Source organism: Lissotriton helveticus, chromosome 4_1 (genome assembly GCF_964261635.1).
Source record: "Lissotriton helveticus chromosome 4_1, aLisHel1.1, whole genome shotgun sequence".
Lineage (NCBI taxonomy): Eukaryota > Metazoa > Chordata > Amphibia > Caudata > Salamandridae > Lissotriton > Lissotriton helveticus.
The window spans coordinates 525,872,529-525,890,482 of NC_136063.1; positions in this window are offsets into that span (position 1 = coordinate 525,872,529).

Sequence of the window (17,954 nt, forward strand, 5' to 3'; positions counted from 1 at the left end):
ACACGCCCACCTACCACCTGACTGCAAACAACCATCGAGACACGACTATAAAAAGACACCCCCACACAACCACAATCCCTTGCACCACAGCATTGCTGCCAGCAAGAGGGCCATTCGAGACACTGCTAACTCACATAAAATCACATAGAAGACACCCACCCACCACCCTACCACACAAACACCCACCACACAAATCCTACACATCACACACCACACACCTGCACCTCCCAACTCACTCAACTCACACACTGAGCACCACACACCATGGCACCCAAAAAAAACCCCAAATTCACGGAGACAGAGTTGCGGGTAATGGTAGATGAAATTATCCGTGTGGAGCCCAACATCTTCGGGGCCCAAGTCCAGCAGACGACCGTGGCGCAAAAGAACCACATGTGGGACAGGATCGTCACTCGTGTGAATGCGTCGGGGACTGTGCCGAGGACCAAGCACGACATTCAGAGGCGGTGGCATGACCTTAAGACCAGGGTCAAGGGCATCCGAGCGAAAAACCACGCCAGAGCCAATCTTACTGGCGGTGGCACACCCCCGGAGCCCATACCCTACACCGATTGGGAGGAGAAGGTGCTGGTGATACTACACCCAGAGAGCCTAGACGGCCTTGACGAAGGAGAAGAGACTGGTGAGTACAAACCAAGCACCACGATCAGCACGACATGGTCAGGCTCACACAACTGAGAAGAAACATCCCCCACGCCCCAACCCATGCACGTCGGACACCAACACACTAACATGTCCATGGCTCCCAACAGGCCCCCATGTTCACGGGGAGGGTGGTGGTGGTGGTGGCGGTGGTGGAGGGTGGGGTGTGTGAGAGGCCCAAACTACAACTCCCAACAGGCCCCCATGTGCACGTGGAGGGTGGCGGTGGTGGAGGGTGGGGTGTGTGAGAGGCCCAAACTACAACTCCCAACAGGCCCCCATGTTCACGGGGAGGGTGGTGGTGGTGGTGGCGGTGGTGGAGGGTGGGGTGTGTGAGAGGCCCAAACTACAACTCCCAACAGGCCCCCATGTGCACGTGGAGGGTGGCGGTGGTGGAGGGTGGGGTGTGTGAGAGGCCCAAACTACAACTCCCAACAGGCCCCCATGTGCACGGGGAGGGTGGCGGTGGTGGTGGAGGGTGGGGTGTGTGCGACAGGAAACAGAAATGTCTACAAATCAATGTAACCATGTACTGTCCACATTACTGACCTGCTCGATCTTGTCCCTCAGGTGATCGTCAACTGACTGGGGAAAGCAGTACCCGGCCGCCAGCCTCGCCTCCCACACCTACAGGACTCTCTGCCGACGACGACACAGGCAGCTCCGGGGCGGAGGATGGAGCGGGACCAAGCACGCAGCCAGGGCCATCTGGCTCACAGGGACTCCCGGGACCAACCAACGTCGCATGTGTGACTCCCGCGGCACCCGTCTCTGTGATCTGCACAGTCCCCACCACCACCAGTACCACCAGTACCACCAGTACCACCACTACCACCACTACCACGAGCACCACGACTCCTGCCGGTGCCACCCAGCATGACCCAGCGCGCAACGCTGGTCCAACCGCCCCACACACAAGCAGGGTGAGTGGGCCACAAACACAGGCAACGGGACAACTGCCAATCAGGCGACCCACACACCGCCGGTCAGAGGAGGGACAGCTACCCGAGCCAGTGGCACAGTCCCTACAAGCTCTTGCCAGGTGCCAGGCCTCATACGACCGGTCCCAGGCAAACGCTGATCGTGTTCACGAGGACTCAGTGGACAACACCAACAGCCTGCGCGAGATCTCTGGCATCCTTGGCCAGATGTTGGTGATCATGGGCCAGCAGGCAACGATGTGGAGGGAATGGGTTGCCCGGAACAACCCCCCCCCCCTCCACCATGTGTGTCAGCGCCACCGCCACCGTCACCTCCGCCTCCCCCGTCACCTCCGCCTCCGCCTCCACCGCCGCCACCACCACCTGAGCCCCTGGCGACGGATGTGGCCCATCACCAACCTGCCCTCCCAGCTGCCTCTGTACCACCTCCGAGACGGAGGGGGCGGCCGAGGCAGGAAGTTGCTGAGAGCAGTGTTGGAGCGCCAGGCACACGCTCCATGAGGGGACGACCTTGACAATGCCACTGCCTGTGCCAGACATTCACCCTGCAAACCATCCTGTCCCACATAGACAATCATTGCCACTGGTCTGCTGGACTAGCCTGACACCCCCCAATGTGGTGTCAGCACGGAAATTTCATCTGCCATTACCTACAACTCCAACTCCCTCCCTCCCACTTACTTGTAAATATTCACCAGCACAAAAGCACAACCTGTCAATAAATTGCATTTACTCACACAATGATGTTTTGCCTCCATGTTTATTCACATGATTGCCATCAGATACAGACGTAAACAGGTACAGGGATCATAGTCGCACATGATCATGGCGCTGCGGGAGTGACCTAGAGAAAACCAGAGACAGCAAACACACGTCAGTAAAGAGATTCACACACATCACAACACAATGCACAGCAACATTACACAAACGACAACCATCACACAAGCATGGGATGGGAGCACACACATCATGGACACTCCTATGTCCAAAGACATGAAGACACACATGTGCAACCATCACAAACCACACCCAGCTGAATAACCCCATATCCACACAACACCAGAAAACATACATGAGGCATTGTCAACCGCCACTAGAGGTAGATACTCACATTCAAGGGAAGTAGCGATCAATGAGCTGGCGCCTCTGGTCCACACCTTCCTCCTCACCACTATCCTCATCAGTCGACATGGGTGGGATGGGAGGCCGAGGAACTCCTTCGTCTTCAGGGTCCAACAGCAGTTCAATGTCATTGCGTACTGCCAGGTTGTGGAGCATGCAGCAGGCAATCACGATCTTGCATACTTTTCCTGGTGAGTAAGGCAGTGCCCCTCCGGTCTTATCGAGGCACCGAAACCTAGACTTCAGCAGTCCAAAGGTACGTTCGATGACTCTCCGTGTCCTTCCATGTGCCTCATTGTACCGCATTTCACCCGCCGTCCTCGGATTACGTAGGGGACTGAGGAGCCAGGGCCGGTTTGGGTAAGCCGAGTCGCCTATGTAGGGGGATGACAGAGACAAACATCAGAACAAGATATGGTGGGTACCCCATGCAACACAGAGATCACAAGAGTCCCCACTGCACACTCACCAACAAGCCACGCTTGACCGGGTGGCAGATTTGCCATGAGTCGTGGGACATTGCTGGTTCGCATGATGTGGGCGTCATGTGCGGATCCAGGAAATCTTGCACACACATGGGAGATGATGTTGCTCGCCAGGCACACCACCTGCACGTTCAGCGAATGAAAGTGTTTGCGATTCCTGAACACTTGTTCGCGTGCCCGTGGTGGAATGAGCGCGATGTGCGTGCCATCAATTGAGCCCACAACGTGAGGTATGTGGCCCAGTGCATAGAAACCAGCTTTGACAGCTGGCAACTCTTCCGGACGTGGGAAATGTATGTACTCATCCTTGTACAGCATCATAGCTGTTAACACATCCCGAAGAACCGTGCTGAACATTGCCTGTGACATACCCCCGGCACCTCCAACTGTATACTGAAATGTGCCAGTAGCGAAGAAATGTAGTACCGCCATGACCTTTGCAGTGGGTGTAAACGAGCCAGGATACGTTCTACGTGGCTGCAGATGAGGAGCCAATTGAGCCACAAGCTCCAGCAACCGACGTCGATCCAGCCTGAATTTCCGAATCACCTCCTCGTCTACCATATCCTCCAGCTGAGTGTATGGGCGATGCACATTTGGAGCCCTCCTGTGTGGGAGAGAGATGTAACTTAGGTCAACGTACAAACGACGCATACGTGTACAACTCCATCACATGTGTACCTTACTGACATAACTCCAGTCGTCACCCTAATGTATCGTAGACACATCACAGACACTCATGCAACTGCATGCACACAAACGATAAGTTTACACACGCCATGTCATCAAGCACAAATGCCACCACCAATGATGATGTGCATACGGTAATGACATGCATGGTAACAGAACGTATAAATCACATACACGGAATGCATGTGTACCACCACCACTGTAGTCACCTCGACACAACAATAAACCGACAACAGATGCATGAATTGGCCACACAGCCGTGATGTACTGTGTAGTTGTGAAGATGTAACAACGTCTGTAGGGTCAAACCCGACGTCAACACGTACGAATGCACATCTGTTGGCCATTGTGTGCCGACCGATGTCCATTGTATGGACACACATGCTATATTGTATGACATATGACCTTTCACAATCACGCTCACATCCCTCATGACGCAACTGCACACAACACATCACGGTGCAGCGTCTGACAAGATCACATATTTGGCGCCGCCATGGCGGTGCTCAACTTCCGCTACTTCCCAAAGGCAGAATGCGGCCTGCGTCCCTCTTCCCATTGGCTGCATGTGCAGGGACCGTGACGGGCACACATCGGCAACCGCACGTGCAAGCTTCAGGCACGGATGCTTCAGTTGCAACAATGTACTATCACTGGCGCCTCCATGGCGGGGCACGTACACAGCGGGGGAGGTGCAGGCCTATACACCCTGCAGATGTACTCAATGGACATGCCAGTTCATGACCCCCCTTACAGTCACCTTGCATCATCCACCGTACACCGGCCGGAGCGGCCGGCCCATGAACATCCGCCGTGCCCGGCCATGAACACAACCGCCATGGCCGGGCACGGCCATGAACAACCGCCGTGCCCGGCCATGAACACAACCGCCATGGCCGGGCACGGCCATGAACAACCGCCGTGCCCGGCCATGAACAACCGCCGTGCCCGGCCATGAACAACCGCCGTGCCCGGCCATGAACACAACCGCCATGGCCGGGCACGGCCATGAACAACCGCCGGTCCCGGCCATGGCGGTTGTGTTCATGGCCGGGCACGGCGGATGTTCATGGCCGTGCCCGGCCATGGCGGTTGTGTTCATGGCCGGGCACGGCGGATGTTCATGGGCCGGCCGCTCCGGCCGGTGTACGGTGGATGATGCAAGGTGACTGTAAGGGGGGTCATGAACTGGCATGTCCATTGAGTACATCTGCAGGGTGTATAGGCCTGCACCTCCCCCGCTGTGTACGTGCCCCGCCATGGAGGCGCCAGTGATAGTACATTGTTGCAACTGAAGCATCCGTGCCTGAAGCTTGCACGTGCGGTTGCCGATGTGTGCCCGTCACGGTCCCTGCACATGCAGCCAATGGGAAGAGGGACGCTGGCCGCATACGGCCAATCGCAAGTAGCGGAAGCTGTGCACCGCAACAACAGGGCCAGTCATTGGCCCATTTCACGATCACGCTTCCAGGGCTGACCAATTGCTGGCGACGTATGCCACTGACACGTGCTGAGGGCCCTATATATGTGTCTTGGCCAACATGAAACTTCCTACCCTGGGGACCAGTGCTGCCTGTGACCATCACCTCGACCTGCTGCTGCTGCTGCTGAGCTGACCACCGACTGCTGCCTGTGACCATCACCTCGACCTGCTGCTGCTGCTGCTGAGCTGACCACCGACTGCTGCCTGTGACCATCACCTCGACCTGCTGCTGCTGCTGCTGAGCTGACCACCGACTGCTGCCTGTGACCATCACCTCGACCTGCTGCTGCTGCTGCTGAGCTGACCACCGACTGCTGCTCTAGTGCCATACTCCGTGATCTTGCCATGTCGAGTGGCAAAGAGATCCGGTCTCGACCCTTCACCGCCGCGGAGCTTGATGTCCTCGTGGACGGTGTACTCCGCAACTATGGACGCCTCTACGGCGCACCGGGACGGGTGGTAAGTGCAGTGTGGGACATGTTGGTGTGCATGAGGGGGCCAAATGATCAGGCCTATTTATATCTTAGCTGTGTAGTGTGGGCTAGACATATGTTCCTGATTGTGCATGGCTGCTGACAGTAACGTCTTGCCCCTATGTGTGTGACAGGCCACCTGTCCACTGACTTAAACCCTTTTGTCTCCCATCATGGTAGGTCAAGCTGCACCTTCGCAAGGACCTGTGGAGGACCATAGCACGGGAAGTACGGGCATTGGGGGTGTGCAACAGACGACATACACACTGCCACAAACGCTGGGACGACATTTCCAGGCTGAGCAAGAATGTAGCGGAAGTAACACTGGGCCTGATTCCAAGGACGCCCCGTCTGGCCCGACGCTCCATGACCCCTCTCATGCACCGTATCATTGCAGTGACGCATCCTGACCTGGCCGAACGTCTGAGTGCCGATCAACAGCAAACTAGCGGTGAGCATACTGTCTGTGTAGGAAACTTGTGAGTGCTATGCATGTATTGGTGCACAGACACACTATTGAGTTCCGTGTTGCGTATGTATGCCTGTGATGGCATTTTGGTCCCATTGGGTGGTACTCATTTGACATCCAGGTCCGCCATGTTGACACGCCACTTGCTTAGTAGTTGAGTGTTAAAGCACATCCCCTAGTGGTCCATGTCCCCATGGCAGAAAATGTGAGGATGACTGGTAGGGGTGGGCCATGTGCAGGCTGAGGGCTCATGAACCTTTGTCTGCTATGTGATTTGGCTATCCTGTTCCTTCTGTACGTGAGTGTGCCCATGACTCACACATCTTTTCTGTGCATTTCAGCTTTGACAGAGGACACTCAGCCACAGACGGTGGAGAGTAGCCGAGGAAATGAGTCCGGCTCAGACTTCGCACACACGCAGACTGACACGGAGGAGGCCAGCGCCGGAGAGGGGGACAGGACCGTCCCTGAGGACTCGCATGTGGAGACACCATCGTCCTCCTCGTCGGACACTCTTGGTGAGCCTGCACTGTTGTCACAGACTGGGAGTGGGCACTCATCACCTTCTGTCGGAAGACAGCACACAGGGCCCACACTTCCGCCAACTGCACCATGTATTGTTCGTGGCCGAAGGAGTAGGGGGAGCAGAGTGGCGTTCGGTGCAGGCACCGCTGCCCCTGCCACGGTGAGCCAAAATGCACTGTGTGCTGAGGCCGTTGATCTGCTGCGACAGCTGTGTGTGGGTCAGACCAATATGACAAATGCTTTCCAGGATCATGATAGGAAGTTGGGGCAGGTGGTGGCATTCATGGAAGGGATGCATGGCGATCTTGCAGGTCTACACAGGACAGTGCAGTCATTGGCAAGCAGTGTGTCGTCTGCAATAGTACAGTCGAATGAACAGGGTGCTACTTCTGTTTCCCCATCTACACCGCTGGATGTCTCAGGGGGTAGTGATTATTCAGAGCAGGACTCAAATACAGGTTATTGCACTAGAAGCAGCGTCAGACAGCACGTCAGGGCACGCAGGGCACAGACCCCATCCCCTAGATCAGCTAAATCTGTTCAGGTAGACGACGTCAGATGCACTGGAGTACACACACAGGATCCACAAGTGTTGTTGGGGGACATGCCTTCCGGAGCTACACAGGCATTCAACACGAAAGGTACTCCGAAGGCAAGGGATACTCACATGTCCATGGACTGTTCCTTGGACAAGGCCAGTCAGAAGACAAAGGCACCTACTGAGAGCAGGGAGACTCCCAAGAGCAGGCCCACAGCAGAGGTAAGGGACACTCCCAAGGACAGTGAGAAGACTAAGGCACCTACTGAGAGCAGGGAGACCCCCAAGAGCAGGCCCACAGCAGTGGATAGGAACACTCCCAAGGACAGTGAGAAGACTAAGGCACCTACTAAGAGCAGGGAGACTCCCAAGAGCAGGCCCACATCAGTGGATAGGAACACTCCCAAGGACAGTGAGAAGACTAAGGCACCTACTAAGAGCAGGGAGACTCCCAAGAGCAGGCCCACATCAGTGGATAGGAACACTCCCAAGGACAGTGAGAAGACTAAGGCACCTACTAAGAGCAGGGAGACTCCCAAGAGCAGGCCCACAGCAGTGGATAGGAACACTCCCAAGGACAGTGAGAAGACTAAGGCACCTACTAAGAGCAGGGAGACTCCCAAGAGCAGGCCCACAGCAGTGGATAGGAACACTCCCAAGGACAGTGAGAAGACTAAGGCACCTACTAAGAGCAGGGAGACTCCCAAGAGCAGGCCCACATCAGTGGATAGGAACACTCCCAAGGGCAGCGACACACACAGGGAGCAGGTGTCTGCTGGAGGCAGGTGCACCACAGACGACAAGTCTGCTGGCAGGAACAGGGCGGCGAGCAGGGCACAGGCTACATCCAGAGACAACACTCCACCTAAGGATAAGGCACATCCTACGGACAAGGCATCTAGCATGGACAATGGCGCAATCAAGGACAGGCATACTTCACCCCTGGCTGCACTGAGGCTGATGTTTTCTACTAAACGCCAAACTGATGTCTCCGCGGCGGAGTCCCCCCATACCTCCACTCCCATCCAGGCCAGTCAGAAGCAGAGGAGGGTGTCCCCTGTTGTTGCATCCCCCATTACACATCATTCCGAGTCCAGGCGGCAGGCACAGAGCAAACGACAAGCAGGCTCCAGCACGTCCCCCGAAACCAGATCCCCGGCAGCAGTTGCTCCACCTATGCTGGGTGGTGATTCTTTGGAGTCCCCACCACTTGCCAGTCCTGTCCTGTCCAGGGTGCACTCACACCTCCCTAAGAAACGCAGACACACACCATTGACACCTGCAAACCCCGATTTGGCTCTAGGTGAGCTATCCCCAGCTCCCAGGCCCACCCTGCCTCCTGGCCCATACAGCCCTGTGGCTCATCATTTCAGTTGTCCCAGTGGCGCCGGTGCAGTTGACTCTCATGTATCAGATGGTGGCACAGTGTCAGTTGTGCCCTCTCCTGTTGCAGGTCCTGGCAGTGTATCTGGGTCTATGGCTCACGTGTCAGTTAGAAGATCTGTGGCTGTGTTGCACACTCCTGTTTCTGGTGCTGGCAGTCTGTCTGGGTCAGTGGCTCACGTGTCAGTGACTACATCTGTGGCTGTGTCTCACACTCCTGTTGCTGGTGCTGCCAGTGTGTCTGGGTCCGTGGCCCATGTGTGTGTCACTCGGGCTGTGGCTGTGTCTCACACTCCTGTTGCTGGTGCTGCCAGTGTGTCTGGGTCCGTGGCCCATGTGTGTGTCACTCGGGCTGTGGCTGTGTCTCACACTCCTGTTGCTGGTGCTGCCAGTGTGTCTGGGTCCGTGGCCCATGTGTGTGTCACTCGGGCTGTGGCTGTGTCTCACACTCCTGTTGCTGGTGCTGCCAGTGTGTCTGGGTCCGTGGCCCATGTGTGTGTCACTCGGGCTGTGGCTGTGTCTCACACTCCTGTTGCTGGTGCTGCCAGTGTGTCCGAGGCAGGTAGTTCACGCAGTCCCCCCTGATTCTGTGATGTGACGTGCTGTACACTTCACTCAAATGTTAATTCACATGGTGTGTCCATTGAGAACTGCGTGGCACTCTTGTGGTCCCTGTGACGGGTTGGTAGGGACACGTAGTTGTGCTGCCTCTGATGTACCTGCTCTGTAATGCACAATGCCCTGTTGATGCTCTGATACTGCATACTGCCCTCTCGTTACCTGCCTCTGATGTACCTGCTCTGTAATGCACAATGCCCTGTTGATGCTCTGATACTGCATACTGCCCTCTCGTTACCTGCCTCTGATGTACCTGCTCTGTAATGCACAATGCCCTGTTGATGCTCTGATACTGCCCTCTCGTTACCTGCCTCTGATGTACCTGCTCTGTAATGCACAATGCCCTGTTGATGCTCTGATACTGCCCTCTCGTTACCTGCCTCTGATGTACCTGCTCTGTAATGCACAATGCCCTGTTGATGCTCTGATACTGCATACTGCCCCTCTCACGTGCTGCCTCTGATGGGCCTGTTCTGTGCAATGGACTGTTGATGCACTTTGCCCCTCTCACGTGCTGCCTCTGATGGGCCTGTTCTGTGCAATGGACTGTTGATGCACTTTGGCCCTCTCACGTGCTGCCTCTGATGGGCCTGTTCTGTGCAATGGACTGTTGATGCACTTTGCCCCTCTCACGTGCTGCCTCTGATGGGCCTGTTCTGTGCAATGGACTGTTGATGCACTTTGGCCCTCTCACGTGCTGCCTCTGATGGGCCTGTTCTGTGCAATGGACTGTTGATGCACTTTGCCCCTCTCACGTGCTGCCTCTGATGGGCCTGTTCTGTGCAATGGACTGTTGATGCACTTTGGCCCTCTCACGTGCTGCCTATGATGTACCTGCTCTGTACTCTACAATGCCCTGTTGATGCTCTGATACTGCATGCTGCCCTCTCGTTACCTGCTATGTTGTACCTGCTCTGGTGCCCACTTTGCCCATGTTCACGCATACACTGTGATTTGACCCCTATTATTTGACAATAAAGGTAGTCTATCAAGTCTCGTGGTCTGTCGTTGTCATTCCTGCTTGCGTACTGCTAATGTGTATTCGTATATGCTTCTCATCAGTGGTTTCGGTAACATGACACTCCCCCTCCCTACGTCACGTCCCTTGCTGGTATTCCCCTCCAGACAGCCAATGGTTTGTACCTTACCTGCGTCGTCGTCCATAGTAGGCCATGACTAGGACGTGGTGGATCGCGAAGAGCATCGGGAAAGCGTGTAGCGCCGGGTCCATGGTGGTGGTCAGCTTGCGGTGGGTATCTCGGCTGTGTCACCTATGTTCGCTGTGGGGATTCCGCCGTGTTAAGACAGGTTGTTTTTCCGCAGCGGTTTTATGTGTGTTTTCCGCCATCTTGATTTGGGGGACGGTCTTCGACGTCAGTGCGTACGGCGGAGCGTCCGGATGTGTTCCGTCCGCCGCGTGGTCGTGTGTAGTTGGCCGGCGGAGCGTGTTTTTCCGTCGCGGACGGAAATTTGACACGTTTTCCTATCCTGATATGGCGGACGGAGTATCCGCGGCAGGCGGACACGGAAAAGGCTTTTTCCGCCTACTCCAGGGCCGCGGTGGCTCTTCCGTCCGCCATCCTGATCGACCCCTATGTGTGGGAGGGTATGCTCAGACGTGAGTCCCTTGCTCATTGCACCATCAGGATTCAAGCAAGCCGGGCCGAAGAAGGCTGTGATGCCAGAAACCGGTCCCTGGAAGCTTGTTTCCTTCCCAGTATAAGAATTGGCTTGGTAGTTTGGTTTGCCCTGTTCCCATCATGCACTGGGACAGGAACAGACTAATTTGCATATAGCCAGGTTCTGAGCTGGGATGGTGCATTGAGCTAAAAAACGGTGATGGATTAAAACCATGATCTCTTGACTTGGTAAGAGTATTCTGCATCATTCAGAAACTCTGTCCATCACCACCCCCCTTTTCCAAAATCACCCTGCAGACTTGGGCACCGCCTCCTCCCTGGTGAAAACAATAGTATGCCGATGGGGGACCTACCTGACCCTGCCACAGCCTCGGGGACTGCTGCCTCTCCGGGGCAATGGACTATAGATATGCGGGGGGCACACATGGCCCCACTGCAGCCTTGGGGACCAGCACCTTCCCAGGAAAATTAACATATGTGGGGCCTGCATGTGCCCCCAACAGACAAAGGGACCGCCACCTCCTCGGGGCTCAAATAATATAACGGAGGGGGTCTGTTGTAGAACCCCAGCCTCAGGAACCACCACCTCCCTGGGGCCAAAGATGGACCTGGGAACTGCCACCCCCAGGGCCAGCTCCTGCTATGTCCTGGGCTGCCCACTCCCGGGACATAGCTTTTTGCTATGGCTTGGAGGGAGCTTTAACGCTCCTGCCAAGCTATAGCAAACAGAGCTTCTCTTTGAGAGTATTTTGCTCTCGTTTGCTCAAAAGGGAACACAATTGCTTTCAAACAGAGGGAGTTGCATGTTAGCAGCTCCTTCTGTGTAAAAGCAATGCCAGCTTCCGCAGGAAGTCAGAAGCCAGCAGGGACCATGGTGGCCTTCAGGCCCAGCCCATGGTCCCCATCAGTGGCAGTGGGTGCCCTGGGTGAGACCAGGACACCCACACTGGGCTCGGGGATGGCGTCCCCAGGGCAGAAACTGGCCTGGGAGGTTGGGTTGCATGGCCCCCTCCCATTATTTAAAAAAAAATAAGAAGAAGGCGGACCCTGGGGGATGGTGCCCCCAGGGCTGAAATCGGCCCATGAGTGGGGCTGCTTGACCCCGCTGCCTTTGAGTTAAAAAAATTTTAAAGAGAAAAGGGTATGGGGTCCCTTGGGGGCCGGGCAGGGTGGCCCTCTCCCCATTAAAGAAAAGTTCTGCCTGGCCGCGGGGGATGGGTTCCCTGGTTCCAAATCGTCCCCAGCTGTAAAAAGAAGAAAAAAAAACATGAGTTCGGCAAGATGCCTACCAGCGCACTGCAGCTTGGGGGATGAAGTCCTCTTGGAAGCTGAGGTCTTAGGGGGCAAGGAAGCCCTCCTGTTACCTCCAATAATTGTGACATAGCGGGATTCGTGACTGCTGGTCAGAAGCCCCGCCGCTTTGCTCCACCACTCTATAAATGTGACTATTAGTTAAAGAAAACCATAGAAATTCACTGAAAAAAACTATAGTTATAGGGATGTTATAGTTAGGCTTACATTTCACTCGTATAAAACCAGAGAAATTCAGCAGTTATAGTTAGCTAAGCTAACTATAACTTATACCCTCGTAATGCACTGCTTATGACCTCACATAGTACATCACTAATGACATGGTCAGTGACATCACTGGTGATATCTCAAATGACCTGCACTCCTTATGACCTCACATATTACATCACTCAGTGACATCACTGATGGCATTATGCATGACATCTCAATTGATATCACTGATGACATCATCCAGACATTACTAATACACCCACTCATGCCCCATATTACCTCTCATACATCCACTCCCACACAACCATTACCAAACCCATTCACAGACCCATACCGCACACCCTCTCACTGACTCTGAAGGCCCTTGCGGTCCCTACCAGCTACCCACGTCCTGAGGGAGCCAACATTCCTTTTGAACAGAGGGAGCTGCTAAACATGTGGCTGCCTCTGTCCAAAAGCAATTCTGCTGTGCTTTGAGGGAGCAAGAACATTTTACATGCTTACACTTCCTCGAAGAAGAGCAGAGTTTGCTATGGCTTGGCAGGAGCATCAATGCTCCGGCCAAGCCATAGCTAACAGCAATGTCCCGGGGGTGGGCACCCTGGGGCATTGCAGGAGCTGGCCCTGGGGAGTGGCTGTCCACAAGACAATGCGTTGCTCCATGAGAGGGGCCACGCTGCTCCCTTCCTTTACAAAATACAGCCCGTAGGAGGTGGTGGTCCCAGGGATGTGGGGAGTCATGCTGCCCCCACTTTAATTATAATCATTTAACCCAGGAAGGTGGCAGTCCCCGAGGCCACAATGGGAGGCCAGAGCCCCTGCATTAATATTTCATTAACTCCCGGGGAGATGGTGGTCCCCAGGAGTGAGGGGCTGCATGGGCCCCCAATCAATATAACATTTGCCTGAGGAGGTGGCAGTCCCCAGGGCACCCTGCATAAACAAAACACTATCCCCTGGGGAGGTAGCAGCCCATGGGGCTTCAAGGCTCCCAGGAAAAGGGCCCCATGCACCCCCTCCTACATATTATAGAAATGCTCTATGACCTGGCCCACCTGAGGTCTGATTTGAAATGAAGCGCGGGTAATCATGCATGGTTTGCTTTGTGTATTTTCGGTGGGTTTCACGGATCCAGTGCGAATTATGCCAAAAATATTTTCTAAAATGCTTTTTTGGCCATGCGGGGTCCCTGTGCGATTTCCCCCCGCCCCCTCCAAGAGGCCTAGGGGGACAGGGTGTTTCTACCCTGCCCCCTTTTCTTTTTTTTACTTTGTTTCCTGTGACTTGGTTCAACCGAGTCATAAGATGGCTGCCAACTCGTCCTGGTTTGAAGTGTTGGCAGCTAATCAGATCTCCAGTGGGGTGGTGGATCCTCTGCATCCCCAGTTGTATATCTGGAGAAACTTTAAATAACTCTGCATCTACTGAATGAATTTACACCAAATCACAAAAAGGCACTTCCTTGGACCAACATATATCCTCCTGCCAAATTTGATGTATTTTCATTCAGCAGTGTGGGGTATGGCCGCGTCTAAAGCACATATGGGAATTAACGTGGTGAAAACGTGGTTTTAAGCACTCCCGAGCTCTCGGCCTCCGCTTGATGGATCACCAAGATAGCAGCTGAAGTGAACGTTGTATACGTTCTGAAAATTTCGGGAAGGTTCACCAAACGGAGCCAAAGTAATCGACATATCAAAAAAATCTCTTCCTTTGGAAACTATACCTACCTACTAGCAACATCATTCCCCACCAAGATGCTTTTCCAGTGAAATATTGCAGTGGAATCCAGCAAATTATTACTTTATTTCTGTAGTATCTACAGAAAGAAATATTTGGACTTGCAATGATTATTGACTTGGATTGATGGTATATATAGTTTTGATTTTCATAAAAGTTTCTCCAATACATTTTTCTTCTTGTCCTACTACTCTGGGTAATGCCCGACTGTATACAGTCCTCACAAACTTGTCTAATAAATTCTTGGTATTCTTGAGTTGAGTAAAGCCTCCCTCATATCATTTAATTTCCTCAAAAGTTGTCAATAATTGCTGAATTGACCTTTACTTGCATTAAGCACAGAAGTACCGATGTTAAAAATGTATTTGCTTTTGTGGCATGCTCATCATCGTATTATTATTTAAATACTGCCACTGTGCAACAGTCTGACAGCCCATCCAGGTGAGACAGAAGACGGAATACACACCTAGCTGATGACAGCTAAGACACTTTTTAAATATAGAGAGGCATTGTTAATATCTTACAGAGCATTTGTTTGAAAACATTAAAATCATTTTGGTTTGCAATGTTTTTGCAAGATAATTTTTCATGATGTGCACAGATAAAATTATGAAGGTCACGACAAACCTCTGTCCGTATTATCATCTTCCATTGCCAGATGTTTGGTCATTTTGATGTCCCTCGGGGGAATACACATCGAGACTAAGTATACGGTTATGATATTCAAAGGAAACATAAAGTAAGTTTGAAAATGTATTTGTTGATGAAGATTTTTAAATGCATTAGTAAAAAGGTACAAATACGCCAATCTATACCACACTTTATTAAAAAATACGGATAGCCATGGTTTGCTAGTTAACTTGTGCACTATCATAACAGTACTCATTTTATATTTCTCAAATCTGAATGTATTGAACACACCAAATTTTTATGATAATAAGTGTGCATTTTATGTTTTAAATATGTGGACTTTAGTAATAAAAATTAAAGGTATACCCATTTATGAATAAACTAAAGAGCATATTATTTAAGGATCAGTACAACATCACTGAGCATAACAGAGTAAAATGTGGCAATCTATATCGAAGATATGACAAAACATGAAAATTGATTATTTCACACATGAAATCATCTAAAAGGTAAGAGTGTTCCATTGTAGAAAGGCATCCTTCACAATGTAAAGTAGTTTTCACCAGCATAAAGAGCTGTGATAGAAGTTTTCAATCTATGACATATATACCAACATAGGATGAAAAAGACATTAGTGCAGGAACATCTCATTTATATCTCGCTCTCTTTCTCTCTCTCTCTCTCTCTCTCTTGCTCTTTTATGCTGTCTCCTTTAATCTCTCTGTGGATAGATAGGTAGATAGATAGATAGATAGATAGATAGATAGATAGATAGATAGATAGATAGATAGATAGATAGATAGATAGATAGATAGATAGATAGATAGATAGATAGATAGATAGATAGATAGATAGATAGATAGATAAATAGATGGATTACAAACCACTGGTACTATATTCTTATTTCATCACCTTGAGAATTCTGTCATCATCTTTCATTAAATTGGTAGTTCTCACTCACACATCTGACAAAATGCAAGAGCTAATCTTCCATTCTGGACACTGCTTATTGATTAATTATATCTAGAAGTACCATGGTCAGATCAATCTCCCATATTTTTGACTTGGCCAAGTCATTGTACACCCCCTGTAGGGATAAACAACCTATGTAAAGCTGTGGCATTTATTCTTGAATTCGAGGAAATGTAATAAAATGTCAACTATAATTTTCTTTACCAAGACCCTTTCCTCTACTCGTAGTCTCACTGATCCAAGTTATCGCTTGAATTTTATAACATTTCAACAACGATCTTCATGATCTAACTCCTTACATATATCAGCCTATTACGCCTAAATACATTTTATTTATATTTTTTTCATGTATTTATGCAGTTCTACATACTATCAATGTGACCCAAGGGCATTATAGCACTTTAAAAAAGGAACAATAATCAATACAAAGTAGTGCAAACAGTTAAATCAAAGGTTAAAGTAACATTATTGTTAGGTGACAATTTCAGTGACAACATAATGTTTTAAAAGTACAAACCCACCAAAATACACCAGTTATAGTTCTCTCTGGTAACTATAACTTATGCCTTAAGATAACTATAATTTGTGTTCTGCCATGCACAGTTTTCTCATCAATAATTTTAGAGCAAATATTGCAGTAATATTATAAATGATGTCGTTGAAGATGTCATGAGTGATGTAATAAGTGAGGTAATTAGCAGTGTATGGTGAGGGTGTGAGTTATAGTTACCTTATGGTACAAGTTATGCCTACTTTTTTGGTCCATGTGGGAACCCACCACCAGGCCTAGGGTGTCAGAGTATTACTACCCTGCCCCCTTGAGTTTATATTTGCTTTTTTCTTGCGACTCAGGTGAGTCCCGAGTTCCGAGATTGCTGCCACTACCTAATGGTTTAAATGGTGGCAGCCAATCAAATCTCAGCATGAGATCTGTCAGATTTGCGGACCGCCACAAGCTGGGGAGAGCACAGCCAAACTGGTGCAGTAGAGGGTAGGGACCTATGAGAATGGTTTTACTGCAGGGGCCAATCCCTATAACTCCTGCCCCAATGGGGCCAGATTCTCCCACTTCCTGGGTTGGATAAGAATTGGTAGATATTACACTGCCAGGGTATGCTGTGAGGATATTGCGTGCCACAAAAAATAAAGAAATCACACAATTAGCCACGTCACTGAGAGTGTTGCACATATTATTCCACCCTGATTAACGCCCGGTCTTTTTTATGCCTGTGAGAGTAGGGCTGAAACATGTTGGTAAAGCCACGGTCAAAGGCCCATGGGGCCAGATTCTCCCACTTCCTGGGTTGGACAAGAATTGGTAGGTAATACACTGCCAGGGTATGCTGTGAGGATATTGCGTGCCACAAAAAATAAAGAAATCACACAATTAGCCACGTCACTGAGAGTGTTGCACATATTATTCCACCCTGATTAACGCCCGGTCTTTTTTATGCCTGTGAGAGTAGGGCTGAAACATGTTGGTAAAGCTACGGTCAAAGGACCATAAAATCTTACATTACATTTCCATATATTAGATGTTATTGTTCCCATCCACTCTGCGAATAAAAGAATCTCCTGGAGTGGATGAGGGATTTTTATCTTTTAGTTACGCTCCCTAGTCTGTTGACTTCTAAGAGCTCCCTGGAACATGGTTGAGCCCACCCTTACCTCTAGGAGTCGGGGTTAACCCGATGATGAAGGATGACACTATTAGAGTGTGTGATGGTTATATATAAAAAAAAACTTTTTTATTTCCCACCCCTAGTGGGTGTTGTTCATGTGTGCTGGGCATCTCTTCTCAACACAATAAAGGCCTCCTTATTACGATGTTGGGTGGAAAGCCTACACCCTACACTGTCTCGGAATCGGGACAAACCGACTTGCAGTCTGCAGATCCGACTGACATATTTTGATGCAACCGCACACTGTTCAGTCGGTGTCCCATTGTTCCCTATGGGAGCTCGTGTTCTGCCCAACAACTGGCCATAACACAGACTCCTATGGGGAAATGGATATGCAGGGTGCTGGTCATGATGGTTTGCATATGATCAAACTGGTTTT